We start from the raw sequence: 14,328 nt of genomic DNA on the forward strand, positions 1-14,328 counted from the left end.
CTCCTGGGAAGATCATTGTCAATGACACTGGCAGCCAGATTCCATGTGCTCTTGCCTCCACCATGATCTTCTCTTCTTTAGGCTAGAGCATATTTCAAGAGTATCTTTTCCAGGCTGTATTCACATAAAGGGTAAAAAGACACAACACTAAAGATTCTTCACCTATAATTGCTTTCCCAGTTTAGGTAGGTCAACAGTGCTACTGCCCACTCACCCACATGGAAAAGCCAGCATATTTCCACACATTTACCAGGCACAGCCAAGTACTGTGCTTAGTTCTCAGGAAAAATCTAGTTTTGGGATTTTAATAATGGATGTCTGAATGGATTCCAAAGGCCCTTTGGGGCTGCCAAGGTTATGTTTTCTTGCAATCTTCAGCTGAACAGGCTGAAAGGGAAGGTTCCTAAGAGCTGGGAGAGAGTATGAAAAGGAAAATAAACAGAATGGAGAGACAGCTGGAGTGTGGATGCCCGAGTTCCTTCTGAAATTTGTACAGGGATACTTCACATGTTCTCTTCTCTTCCTTCGGAAGCAGGGACAGATGGACATGGCCCTACCTCATGGCCACATGGGAACCCCAGCTTGCTTTTTGAAAATCCATGGGCATTTTTCTATCTGGTTCTGAAACTGATACACTAATATCAAGAAAGATAGCCTTCTTTTCACTTCCTTTCTGTCTTGATTATCACTCTCTATGCTTTAATCTCTTCTAATTTCCTTCTTCTCTCTGTTTTTCATAGCTCTGTTCATACCCCTCCATCCCATTCTCACCAAAGTAAATGGGAAAAGAATTCTCAGGAGGGGAAAGAAAGTATAACTTTCTCATCACAAAAATAAACTTTGGGTGTTTATCCTTAGAGCTTATCTTAAATAACATATGTGCTTTCACTCATTCAATAACTGTCAAACTCAGAGCAACAGTCAGCTCTATGCACCACCAGTCCCTCCCATCAGGAAATTTACACAGGCCTCTTAGATAGCCTCATCTACCAGAGGGCAGACAGCAGAAGCAAGAAGAACTACAATCCTGCAGCCTGTGGAACAAAAACCACATTCACAGAAAGATAGACAAGATGAAAAGGCAGAGGGCTATGTACCAGATGAAGGAACAAGATAAAACCCCAGAAAAACAACGAAATGAAGTGGAGATAGGCAATCTTCCAGAAAAAGAATTCAGAATAATGATAGGGAAGATGATCCAAGACCTCAGAAAAAGAATGGAGGCAAAGATCAACAAGATACAACAAATGCTTAACAAAGACCTAGAAGAATTGAAGAACAAACAAACAGAGATGAACAATGCAATAACTGAAATGTAAACTACACTAGAAGGAATCAGTAGCAGAATAACTGAGGCAGAAGAACGGATAAGTGACCTGGAAGACAGAATGGTGGAATTCACTGCCATGGAACAAAATAAAGAAAAAAGAATGAAAAGAAATGAAGACAGCCTAAGGGACCTCTGGGACAACATTAAACGCAACAACATTTGCATTATGGGGTCCCAGAAGGAGAAGAGAGAGAGAAAGAACCAGAGAAAATATTTGAAGAGATTATACTCAAAAACTTCCCTAACATGAGAAAGGAAATAGCCACCCAAGTCCAGGAAGTGCAGCGAGTCCCATACAGGATAAACCCAAGGAGAAACACGCCAAGACACATAGCAATCAAATTGGCAAAAATGAAAGACAAAGAAAAATTATTGAAAACAGCAAGGAAAAAACGAAAAATAACATACAAGGGAACTCCCATAAGGTTAACAGATGATTTCTCAGCAAAAACTCTACAAGCCAGAAGGGAGTGGCATGATATACTTAAAGTGATAAAGGGAAGAACCTACAACCAAGATTACTCTACCCGGCAAGGATCTCATTCAGATTCAATGGAGAAATCAAAAGCTTTACAGACAAGCAAAAGCTAAGAGAATTCGGCACCACCAAACCAGCTCTACAACAAATGCTAAAGGAACTTCTCTAAGTGGGAAACATAAGACAAGAAAAGGATCTACAAAAACAAAACAAAACAATTCAGAAAATGGTCATAGGAACAGACATATCGATAATTACCTTAAACATGAATGGATTAAATGCTCCAACCAAAAGACACAGGCTTGCTGAATGGATACAAAAACAAGACCCATATACATGCTCTCTACAAGAGGCCCACTTCAGACCTCGGGACACATACAGACTGAAAGTGAGGGGATGGAAAAAGATATTCCATGCAAATGGAAATCAAAAAAAAAGCTGGAGTAGCAATACTCATATCAGATAAAATAGACTTTAAAATAAAGAATGTTACATGAGAAAAGGAAGGACACTACATAATGATCAAGGGATCAATCCAAGAAGAAGATGTAACAATTATAAATATATATGTACCCAACATAGGAGCACCTCAATACATAAGGCAACTGCAAACAGCTATAAAAGAGAAAATAGACAGTAACACAATAATAGTAGGGGACTTTAACTCCTCACTTACACCAATGGACAGATCATCCAAAATGAAAATAAATAAGGAAACAGAAGCTTTAAATGACACAATAGACCAAAAAGATATAATTGATATTTATAGGACATTCCATCCAAAAACAGCAGATTACACGTTCTTCTCAAGTACCCACAAAACATTCTACAGGATAGATCACATCTTGGGTCACAAATCAAGCCTCGGTAAATTTAAGAAAATTGAAATCATATTAAGCATCTTTTCTGACCACAATTCTATGAGATTAGAAATGAATTACAAGGAAAAAAATGTAAAAAACACAAACACATGGAGGCAAAACAATATGTTACCAAATAACCAAGAGATCACTGAAGAAATCAAAGAGGAAATCAAAAAATACCTAGAGACAAATGACAATGAAAACACGATGATCCAAAACCTATGGGATGCAGCAAAAGCAGTTCTAAGAAGGAAGTGTAGAGCTATACAAGCCTACCTCAAGAAACAAGAAAAATCTCAAATAAACAATCTAACCTTACACCTAAAGGAACTAGAGAAAGAAGAACAAACAAAACCCAAAGTTAGCAGAAGGAAAGAAATCATAAAGATCAGAGCAGAAATAAATGAAAAAGAAATGAAGGAAACGATAGCAAAGATCAACCAAACTAAAAGCTGGTTCTTTGAGAAGATAAACAAAATTGACAAACCATTAGCCAGACTCATCAAGAAAAGAAGGGAGAAGACTCAAATCAATAGAATTAGAAATGAAAAAGGAGAAGTAACAACTGACACTGCAGAAATACAAAAGATCATGAGAGATTACTATAAGCAACTCTATGCCAATAAAATGGACAACCTGGAAGAAATGGACAAATTCTTAGAAATGCACAACCTACCAAGACTGACTCAGGAAGAAATAGAAAATATGAATAGACCAATCACAAGCACTGAAATTGAAACTGTGATTAAAAATCTTCCATCAAACAAAAGCCCAGGACCAGATGGCTTCACAGGCGAATTCTATCAAACATTTAGAGAAGAGCTAACACCCATCCTTCTCAAACTCTTCCAAACAATATCAGAGGAAGGAACACTCCCAAACTCATTCTACGAGGCCACCATCACCTTGATACCAAAACCAGGCAAGGATGTCACAAAGAAAGAAAACTACAGGCCAATATCACTGATGAACATAGATGCAAAAATCCTCAACAAAATACTAGCAAACAGAATCCAACAGCACATTGAAAGGATCATATACCATGATCAAGTGGGGCTTATTCCAGGAATGCAAGGATTCTTCAATATACGCAAATCAATCAATGTGATACACCATATTAACAAGTTGAAGGAGAAAAACCATATGATCATCTCAATAGATGCAGAGAAAGCTTTCAACAAAATTCAACACCCATTTATGATAAAAACCCTGCAGAAAGTAGGCATAGAGGGAACTTTCCTCAACATAATAAAGGCCATATATGACAAACCCACAGCCAACATTGTCCTCAACGGTGAAAAACTGAAACCATTTCCACTAAGATCAGGAACAAGACAAGGCTGCCCACTCTCACCACTCTTATTCAACCTAGTTTTGGAAGTTTTAGCCACAGCAATCAGAGAAGAAAAGGAAATAAAAGGAATCCAAATTGGAAAAGAAGAAGTAAAGCTGTCACTGTTTGCAGATGACATGATACTATACATAGAGAATCCTAAAGATGCTACCGAAAAACTACTAGAGCTAATCAATGAATTTGGTAAAGTAGCAGGATACAAAATTAATGTACAGAAATCTCTGGCATTCCTGTACACTAATGATGAAAAATCTGAAAATGAAATCAAGAAAACACTCCCATTTACCATTGCAACAAAAAGAATAAAATATCTAGGAATAAACCTACCTAAGGAGACAAAAGACCTGTATGCAGAAAATTATAAGACACTGATGAAAGAAATTAAAGATGATACAAATAGATGGAGAGATATACCATGCTCCTGGATTGGAAGAATCAATATTGTGAAAATGACTCTACTACCCAAAGCAATCTGCAGATTCAATGCAATCCGTATCAAACTACCGCTGGCATTTTTCACAGAACTAGAACAAAAAATTTCAAAATTTGTTTGGAAAAACAAAAGACCCCAAATAGCCAAAGCAATCTTGAGAACGAAAAACGGAGCTGGAGGAATCAGGCTCCCTGACTTCAGACTATACTACAAAGCTACAGTAATTAAGACAATATGGTACTGGCATAAAAACAGAAAGATAGATCAGTGGATCAGGATAGAAAGCCCAGAGATAAACCCACGCACATATGGCCAACTTATCTTTGATAAAGGAGGCAGGAATGTACAGTGGAGAAAGGACAGCCTCTTCAATAAGTGGTGCTGGGAAAACTGGACAGGGACATGTAAAAGTTTGAGATTAGATCATTCCCTAACACCATACACAAAAATAAGTTCAAAATGGATTAAAGGCCTAAATGTAAGGCCAGAAACTATCAAACTCTTAGAGGAAAACATAGGTAGAACACTCTATGACATAAGCCACAGCAAGATCCTTTTGGACCCACCTCCTAGAGAAATGGAACTAAAAACAAAGATAAACAAATGGGACCTAATGAAACTTCAAAGCTTTTGCACAGCAAAGGAAACCATAAACAAGACCAAAAGACAACCCTCAGAATGGGAGAAAATATTTGCAAATGAAGCAACTGACAAAGGATTAATCTCCAAAATTTATAAACAGCTCATGCAGCTCAATAGCAAAAAAACAAACAACCCAATCCAAAAATGGGCAGAAGGCTTAAATAGGCATTTCTCCAAAGAAGATATACAGACTGCCAACAAACACATGAAAGAATGCTCAACATCATTAATCATTAGAGAAATGCAAATCAAAACTACAATGAGATATCATCTCACACCAGTCAGAATGGCCATCATCAAGAAATCTAGAAACAATAAATGCTGGAGAGGGTGTGGAGAAAAGGGAACACTCTTGCACTGCTGGTGGGAATGTGAATTGGTACAGCCACTATGGAGAACAGTATGGAGGTTCCTTAAAAAACTAAAAATAGAACTACCATATGACCCAGCAATCCCACTACTAGGCATATACCCTGAGAAAACCATAATTCAAAAAGAGACATGTACCAAAATGTTCATTGCAGCTCTATTCACAATAGCCCGGAGCTGGAAACAACCTAAGTGTCCATCATTGGATGAATGGATAAAGAAGATGTGGCACATATATACAATGGAATATTACTCAGCCATAAAAAGAAACGAAACTGAGCTATTTGTAATGAGGTGGATAGACCTAGAGTCTGTCATACAGAGTGAAGTAAGTCAGAAAGAGAAAGACAAATACTGTATGCTAACACATATATATGGAATTAAAAAAAAAATGTCATGAAGAACCTAGGGGTAAAACGGGAATAAAGACACAGACCTACTTGAGAAGGGACTTGAGGATATGGTGAGGGAGAAGGGTAAGCTGTGACAAAGCGAAAGAGAGGCATGGACATATATACACTACCAAACGTAAGGTAGATAGATAGTGGGAAGCAGCCGCAGAGCACAGGGAGATCAGCTCGGTGCTTTGTGACCGCCTGGAGGGGTGGGATGGGGAGGGTGGGAGGGAGGGAGATGCATGAGGGAGGGGATGTGGGAACAGATATATATGTATGACTGATTCACTTTGTTATAAAGCAGAAACTAATAAAATAAATAAATAAATAAAAATAAAAATAAAAATAAAGAAAACTAGAAAATGAAAAAATAAATGAATAAATGAAATAGAAACAAAGAGAACAATAGCAAAGATCAATAAAACTGAACGCTGGCTCTTTGAGAAGATAAACAAAATTCATAAACCATTAGCCATATGCATCAAGAAAAAGGGGGAGAGGACTCAAATCAATAGAATTAGAAATGAAAAAGGAGAAGTTACAACAGACACCGCAGAAATACAAAGCATCCTAAGAGACTACTACAGGCAACTCTATGCCAAAAAATTGGACAACCTGGAAGAAATGGACAAATTCTTAGAAAGGTATAACGTTCCAAGACTGAACCAGGAAGAAATAGAAAATATGAACAGACCAATCACAAGTAATGAAATTGAAAGTGTGATTAAAAATCTTCCAACAAACAAAAGTCCAGGACCAGATGGCTTCACAGGTGAATTCTATCAAACATTTAGAGAAGAGCTAATACCCATCCTTCTCAAACTCCTCCAAAAAATTGCAGAGGAAAGAACACTCCCAAACTCATTCTATGAGGCCACCATCATCCTGATACCAAAACCAGACAAAGATACTACAAAAAAAAGAAAATTACAGATCAATATCACTGATGAATATAGATGCAAACATCCTCAACAAAATACTAGCAAACAGAATCCAACAACACATTAAAAGGCTCATACACCATGATCAAGTGGGATTTATCCCTGGGATGCAAGGATTCTCTAATATATGCAAATCAATCAATGTGGTACACCATATTAACAAACTGAAGAAGAAAAACCACATGATCATCTCAATAGATGCAGAAAAAGCTTTTGACAAAACTCAACACGCATTTATGATAAAAATTCTTCAGAAAGTAGGCAAAGAGGGAACCTACCTCAATATAATAAAGGCCATATACGACAAACCCACAGCAAACATCATTATCAATGGTGAAAAACTGAAAGCATTTCCTCTAAGATCAGGAAAAGACAAGGTTGTCCACTCTCACCACTATTATTCAACATAGTTTTGGAAGTCCTAACCATGACAATCAGAGAAGAAGAAGAAATAAAAGGAATTCAAATTGAAATTGAAGACGTAAAACTGTCACTGTTTGCAGATGACATGATACTATACATAGAGAATCTTAAAGATGCCACCAGAAAACTACTAGAGGTAATCAATGAATTTGGTAAAGTTGCAGGATACAAAATTAATGCACAGAAATCTCTTGCATTCCTATACACTAATGATGAAATATCTGAAAGGGAAATTAAGGAAACACTCCCATTTACCACTGCAAAAAAATAAAATTCCTAGGAATAAACCTACCTAGGGAGACAAAAGACCTGTATGCAGAAAACTATAAGACACTGATGAAAGAAATTAAGGATGATACCAACAGATGGAGAGATATACCATGTTCTTGGATTGGAAGAATCAATATTGTGAAAATGACTATGCTACCCAAAGCAATCTACAGTTTCAATGCAATCCCTATCAAATTACCAATGGCATTTTTTACGGAACCAGAACAAAAAATCTTAAAATTTGTATGGAGACACAAAAGACCCTGAATAGCCAAAGCAGTCTTGAGTGAAAAAAACGAAGCTGGAGGAATCAGACTGCCTGACTTCAGACTGCATTACAAAGCTACAGTCATCAATATAATATGGTACTGGCACAAAAACAGAAACATAGATCAATGGAACAAGATAGAAAGGCCAGAGATTAACCCACACACATATGGTCAACTAATCTATGACAAAGGAGGCAAGGACATACAATGGAGAAAAGACAGTCTCTTCAATAAGTGGTGCTGGGAAAACTGGACAGCTACATGTAAAAGAATGAACTTAGAACACTGCCTAACACCATACACAAAAATAAACTCAAAATGGATTAGAGACCTAAATGTAAGACTGGACACTATAAAACTCTTAGAGGAAAACATAGGAAGAACACTCTTTGACATAAATCACAGCAAGATTTTTTTGATCCACCTCCTAGAGTAATGGAAATAAAAACAAAAATAAACAAATGGGACCTAATGAAACTTAAAAGCTTTTGCACAGCAAAGGAAACCATAAACAAGACAAAAAGACAACCCTCAGAATGGGATAAAATATTTGCAAACGAATCAACAGACAAAGGATTAATCTCCAAAATATATAAACAGCTCATGCAGCTCAATATTAAAGAAACAACCAACCCAATCCAAAAATGGGCAGAAGACCTAAATAGACATTTCTTCAAAGAAGACATACAGCTGTCCAAGAAGCACATGAAAATCTGCTCAAAATCACTAATTATTAGAGAAATGAAAATCAAAACTACAATGAGGTATCACCTCACACCAGTTAGAATGGGCACCATCAGAAAATGTACAAACAACAAATGCTGGAGAGGATGTGGAGAAAAGGCAACCCTCTTGCACTGTTGGTAGGAATGTAAATTGATACAGCCACTATAGAGAACAGTATGGAGGTTCCTTAAAAAACTAAAAATAGAATTACCATATGATCCAGCAATCCCACTACTGGGCATATACCAAGAGAAAACCATAATTCAAAAGACACATGCACCCCAATGTTCATTGCAGCACTATTTACAATAGCCATGTCATGGAAGCAACCTAAATGCCCATCGACAGATGAATGGATAAAGAAGTGTGGTACATATATACAATGGAATATTACTCAGCCATAAAAAGGAACTAAATTGAGTCATTTGTTGAGATGTGGATGGATCTAGAGACTGTCATACAGAGTGAAGTAAGTCAGAAAGAGAAAAACAAATAATGGTATATTAACACATGTATGTGGAACCTAGAAAAATGGTACAGATGAAGTGGTTTTCAGGGCAGAAGTTGAGACACAGATGTAGAGAACAAATGTATGGACACCAAGGGGGGAAAGCTGAGGGGGGGTGAGGATGGTGGTGTGATGAATTCGGCAATTGGGATTGACATGTATACACTGATGTGTATAAAATTGATGACTAATAAGAGCCTGCTGTATAAAAAAATAAATAAAATAAATTCAAAAAAATAAAATAAAATAACTGTCAAACCCTCTACCAAGCCATGTGCAGAGGACATCAAGGGTAACAGAATAAAAATCCTGCTATCCTAGGAATCCCAGTGTTAGAATAATTTTTGTGTGTGCCTTTAGGTTTTCATACTGATAGAAGCAAGACATTGTTGGAATACAGTGCAATAAAGTCTTAATTGTCCCCAGCAATATAGAGGAAGCTTCTTAGACAGTGTGACATTTGAGTTTAAAGGATGAATAGTAATTCTCTATGCAGTCAGAAAAAGGAAAGAGCTTATGAGACTAAAGGAAAATCATCTTAAAATATTAGAAGATGAAAAACAACTTGTGTATTCAGGAGACTGCATTCAACAGCACTATTTAGAGATGAGACTATACAAGTAGGTAGTGGCCAGGGCAAGAGTGTCTTACTCTCTGCATTTAAAGGTTTAGACAATGTCTCATGCAAGTAGGGAAAACTGAAGTGTTTAAGTCACAAAGTATCATGATCAAGTTTGCATATTAAAAAAATCCCTCTGCTATAGTCCTGGAGATAATGCAGCCAGGACAAGATCAAAGGCAGGGAAACTAGTGAAGAAGTACTGAGAAGTCCAAGCCAGAGATGGTGAGGATATGAAGTAAAGCAGTGGCATGGATTTTCACATTTTTTATCATTCAATTACCAAGGTAACAGTTTTTTCCTGCCTCATATTGTGATGTGGAAGCAGACAAGACAATATCTGCATTCTAAGGCAAGATCGTGTGTTTTTCTTTGCTTACATTTACTAAAAATTATCTTGGCCTAAGCTCTCCCAACATAAGTGAGTGGCAGTGGCGGTGAGTTGTCATTGTTGGTGATGAAGATGTTGATAATGATGATGACCTAGATCCACATAGAATGTGAGATCAAGCTTCAAACTCCCCTGAATTAAAATTGAACACCAATTATTCCTTCAAAAGGTTTGAGGTCGTTTCTTCAGAGACAAGAATACCATTATCGAAAGCCATTCTCACCTTCAACTAGGTCACCCCCAGACTCTGCTGAACATCCAAACCAAAGAACAGAAAGATCTTCTGGTTTTATGTTGTTGGGACTTAAATATAGAGCTAGAGGCTTCCTTATGTGCATTCTGGTTGATGTCTTCTCTTTATTGCTCCAACGACACCTCCAGGCTCATCTACTACCCTGCTCCTTCTTCTCGAACTTTCACCCAAATTTTCCACACCTCTTGCCCTTGTACATGCTGTTCCGTCTGACTAGGAGTCTTTCCCCCAATCCATTCTGCCTGGGAGACTTCAGCTCATCTCTCAGTCTTTAGTTCCAAGGACATCACTACCTCTTTGCAACCTTCTCTGATCCCAGAATGGAGTTGGTTGAGCAATACTTAATGTGCCCATATCACTGTACTCAAAACTGTGTTATAGTACTTAGATATTGCACTGAAAGAAAGAAAACCTGATTGAATGAACGAATTAATGAGGAACTATAATCATAGGAAGACAGCAATATAACAGTGAAGTACAGATTAGAAAGTTAATACAATCCAGTAGTGACCGGTGATTACAAACCAGGACAAAATGGCACGTGTACGTGTATTTTTCTGGAGAGTCAATAGTTTATCAGATTCTCAGGGGGGTCTACAAAACAAAGTATTTAGAAAAATATTTTTTCTAAAAAAGTGAGAAAAAGTTAACATAAAACATTCTAAAAGAAAATGAAATATTCTAATGTATTTCTGTTGAGTCTTGTTATCCAAACACCTTTATGAAATTGATTCATTAAATGTATCAACCAGGAACAGAAATAGTAAATGTAAACACATCAATTAAAAACCAGATTTTAACTCAAGCAGGAATAATAATAGAATGATCCAATGAGTTCTGCTCTCAAGTCAGACAAAGCCACATAAACTATCCAAAATCCAATAGAATATAACTTTAGATATCTTTAGGTGTTGTATGGGCCTATGAATATAAGAGGTTAAAAAGATTCTAAAGTATATAAACTTCCATTTCTTAAAACCCCATCAAATTCAAAGATTTAGACAAAGAAGGGGAAAGATATGTACACATCATAAGAGCTTATCAGTTTAGTGGGAGCCGTGAGCTTCTCCCAGTACACAGAAAAATTAAAGTAAAATTATGTTAAAGTAAAATTAAATTAAAGTGCATAACTTGCATTCATGAAAGTGTACTAAGTGATCATTCCCCTCATAAAGTCAAGGAATCTTTGACATTATAACATAAATAAACTTAGCACATACCCTTAAGGTTACAAACAAGAATCCAGATATATTCCTGCCCTAAATCTCTGCTGGTAATAATATAAATTGCAACAAAAGGAGCTTCCAGGGCCCAAGGTCCTTCCATTTGTCCTGACGTGGTCTGCAGGATCAAGGACTGTGGGGGTCATCTAAAGGAGGAGTCGATTCTTTTTTTTTTTTTTTTTTTTGGCTATGTTGGGTCTTTGTTTCTGTGAGCGAGCTTTTCTCTAGTTGCGGCGAGCGGGGGCTACTCTTTGTTGCGGTGCGCAGGCTTCTCATTGCGGTGGCTTCTCTTGTTGCAGAGCATGGGCTCTAGGCACGTGGGCTTCAGCAGTTGAGGCACGTGGGCTCAGTGGTTGTGGCTCGCGGGCTCTAGAGCACAGGCTCAGTAGTTGTGGTGCACGGGCTTAGTTGCTCCACAGCATGTGGGATCTTCCCAGACCAGGGCTCTAACCTGTGTTCCCTGCATTGGCAGGTGGATTCTTAACCACTGCGCCACCAGGGAAGCCCAGGAGTCGATTCTTTTCCAGCTATTTCCTCCAACACAATGTATCAGAAGACACATTGCTGCCATTGTCCTTTTACAGCATGAGTACTGGCTGCCAAGCTAACAGCAAACTTCACATTAGTACATCCAGTCCATCAGGAGAATGTGTCCACTGAGGGAAAATCTGAAGGAAGAGCTCTCTGGTACTCAGACAGACTGGGCCCTGTGAAATTCCCCTGGCCACCCTCATGGGCAGAGTCTCCCTTTTAGGTCAATCGTGCACTATGATCAGAGACCCAGGGACCATAAAATTTACCCACGTGAAAAGTGCCATCAAAGAATGATGAGCTTGACTCCTCTGCAAATCACAGATACCACAAAAATCTAGAAGGGAATGCCTAGGTGTCTTCTCCCTGTAGCAGCTTTAACCTAGAATACAAAGGTGGTGCTCTGAGGCATCCTGATTGATCAAAATTAAACCTCAAAGAGCTGTGAGGAGACACAGAACAAGAAACATCAGATCTGCTAGTATGTTCTGGAAAACCCTTAGGCTAATGATACTCACTATGAAATAAGAAAGTCTTGACCCTTTCTCCAGCTGTGGCTTGCTTCTGCCCACCAGGAAGGGCCTCCTTCCCATCCTCACCTTGTCCACCTCCCTCAAATCTCTCTTATAGTAACAGTGAAGAATTATAATCCCTAGAAAGTTGTAATATCAGCTAAATTAGAATATCGGTATGAATGTGTGATTCATATATACACAGAATGGGGAATAATGAGGAAAGTTGGCCCCCAGAGTCAAAAGAACTTTATATCATTTTTCCTAAAACTTAGAAATGCTGAAAAAATCTGTGACTTTAGAAGTGTGTATCTGAATCATTTTTCGGAAATATATTTTACCTGTATTTAATGTGCCTTTGCTTTCAAAAATGCATATTTGTGTCCCGTTTTAAATGTTTACTATGACTCCCTTGTTAATTTTTTTTTTATAGAGAGAGAGAAAGAGACACTGAGATGAAAACAAGATGACCTTGGCCACAGGAATGACTTAATGGCCATTCCAGGACCTTTTTGGCAATAGTCCATCACGCCATTTCTAGAGTGTGAACATGCAGAAGCCTGAAACACTGTGCCAAGCCAGAACAGCTGATCTCCTTGCATCCCTTTTCCAACCAATATTTATCCAGAATAAGCTCCCTCCTGCTGATTGGATTATCGTATAGGTACTCGCTACTCAAAATGTGGTCCCCAGACCAGAAGAAGCAATATCACTTTGAAACTTATGAATAAGAGAAATTCAGAATCTCAGGTCCTCGCCCCAGAGCTACCTGACCATAATCTATATTTTTCTAAGATTCCCAGGCGATTCTTGTGCATAGTAACATTTGAGAAGTCCTGGTGTACAATATACTATCTATCCTACCATTGGCACCTGGAGGACAAGAAAGGCATTCACATGTCTACCTCAACTGATGGAGGAAGGAAAGACTGAGTTATGGGCCCTGACGTGTTCTTACTTGGTACAGGAAGAAGGATACTTGGATCATGATGATGGTGTGCCTCTCTTAGATGGACTGGGAGCTTGCAGACTCAGATGATTTTTATAAATGTAATTCAATCTCACTCGACTTCTATTCTGACTACTAGCTAATATTTTTTGACCACTTACTGTATGCCACAAACTATGTTAAGGTCTTCATATGTACAATCTCACATAATCCTTTTAATACTATATCAGTAGGTTCTGTTACTTACTTCCTTTTGCAGAGATAGAGGCCAGCACAGAGTCATTCATTAACTTGCTCAAGGTCACACAGCTAGTTCTCTGTGATTCCCTTCAGGCATGTTGAACCCAAAGCTCACACTCTTATCCTTAGTGCCACCGTCACTGCTCCTGTGTGGGACAAATGGATATGGCGTGGTAACGAGCAGAACCTTTATGCACATCCACATTCAGATGACTGAGCTGCAGATGGTCAGCCAAAGAAGATAACGATGAAAGTTCAAGGTTGCAGAGAGTCAGAGGCCCAGATTAGCTTCAACGAGAAAGTCAGAGCTGTGTGTGGAGGGACCTTGCTCTGGCCACAGGGAAGTGGTCCTCAGGCTGTGATGTATGGTGGCCAGGGCTCTGTGAAAAGGCTGCTTTCTGAAGCATTTTGCTGAGCGAGGGGCAATCAAAGCTGATGTCCCCCTTGAATGAAGAATTCAGAGCTACTAAGAGTCCCATAAAAGCATGACTGAGATGAGTATTTCTCCACCTCTGCTCTTCCCCTTTAAGAGGACAGTGGGCAAGGTCAAGTTATGAAGGGAGCAGGTAGAGGGAGGGGTGATCGGTGGGGACAATGAATAATGGTGGG

The sequence above is a fragment of the Hyperoodon ampullatus genome, assembly GCF_949752795.1.
Source record: "Hyperoodon ampullatus genome assembly, chromosome: 8".
Taxonomy (NCBI): domain Eukaryota; kingdom Metazoa; phylum Chordata; class Mammalia; order Artiodactyla; family Ziphiidae; genus Hyperoodon; species Hyperoodon ampullatus.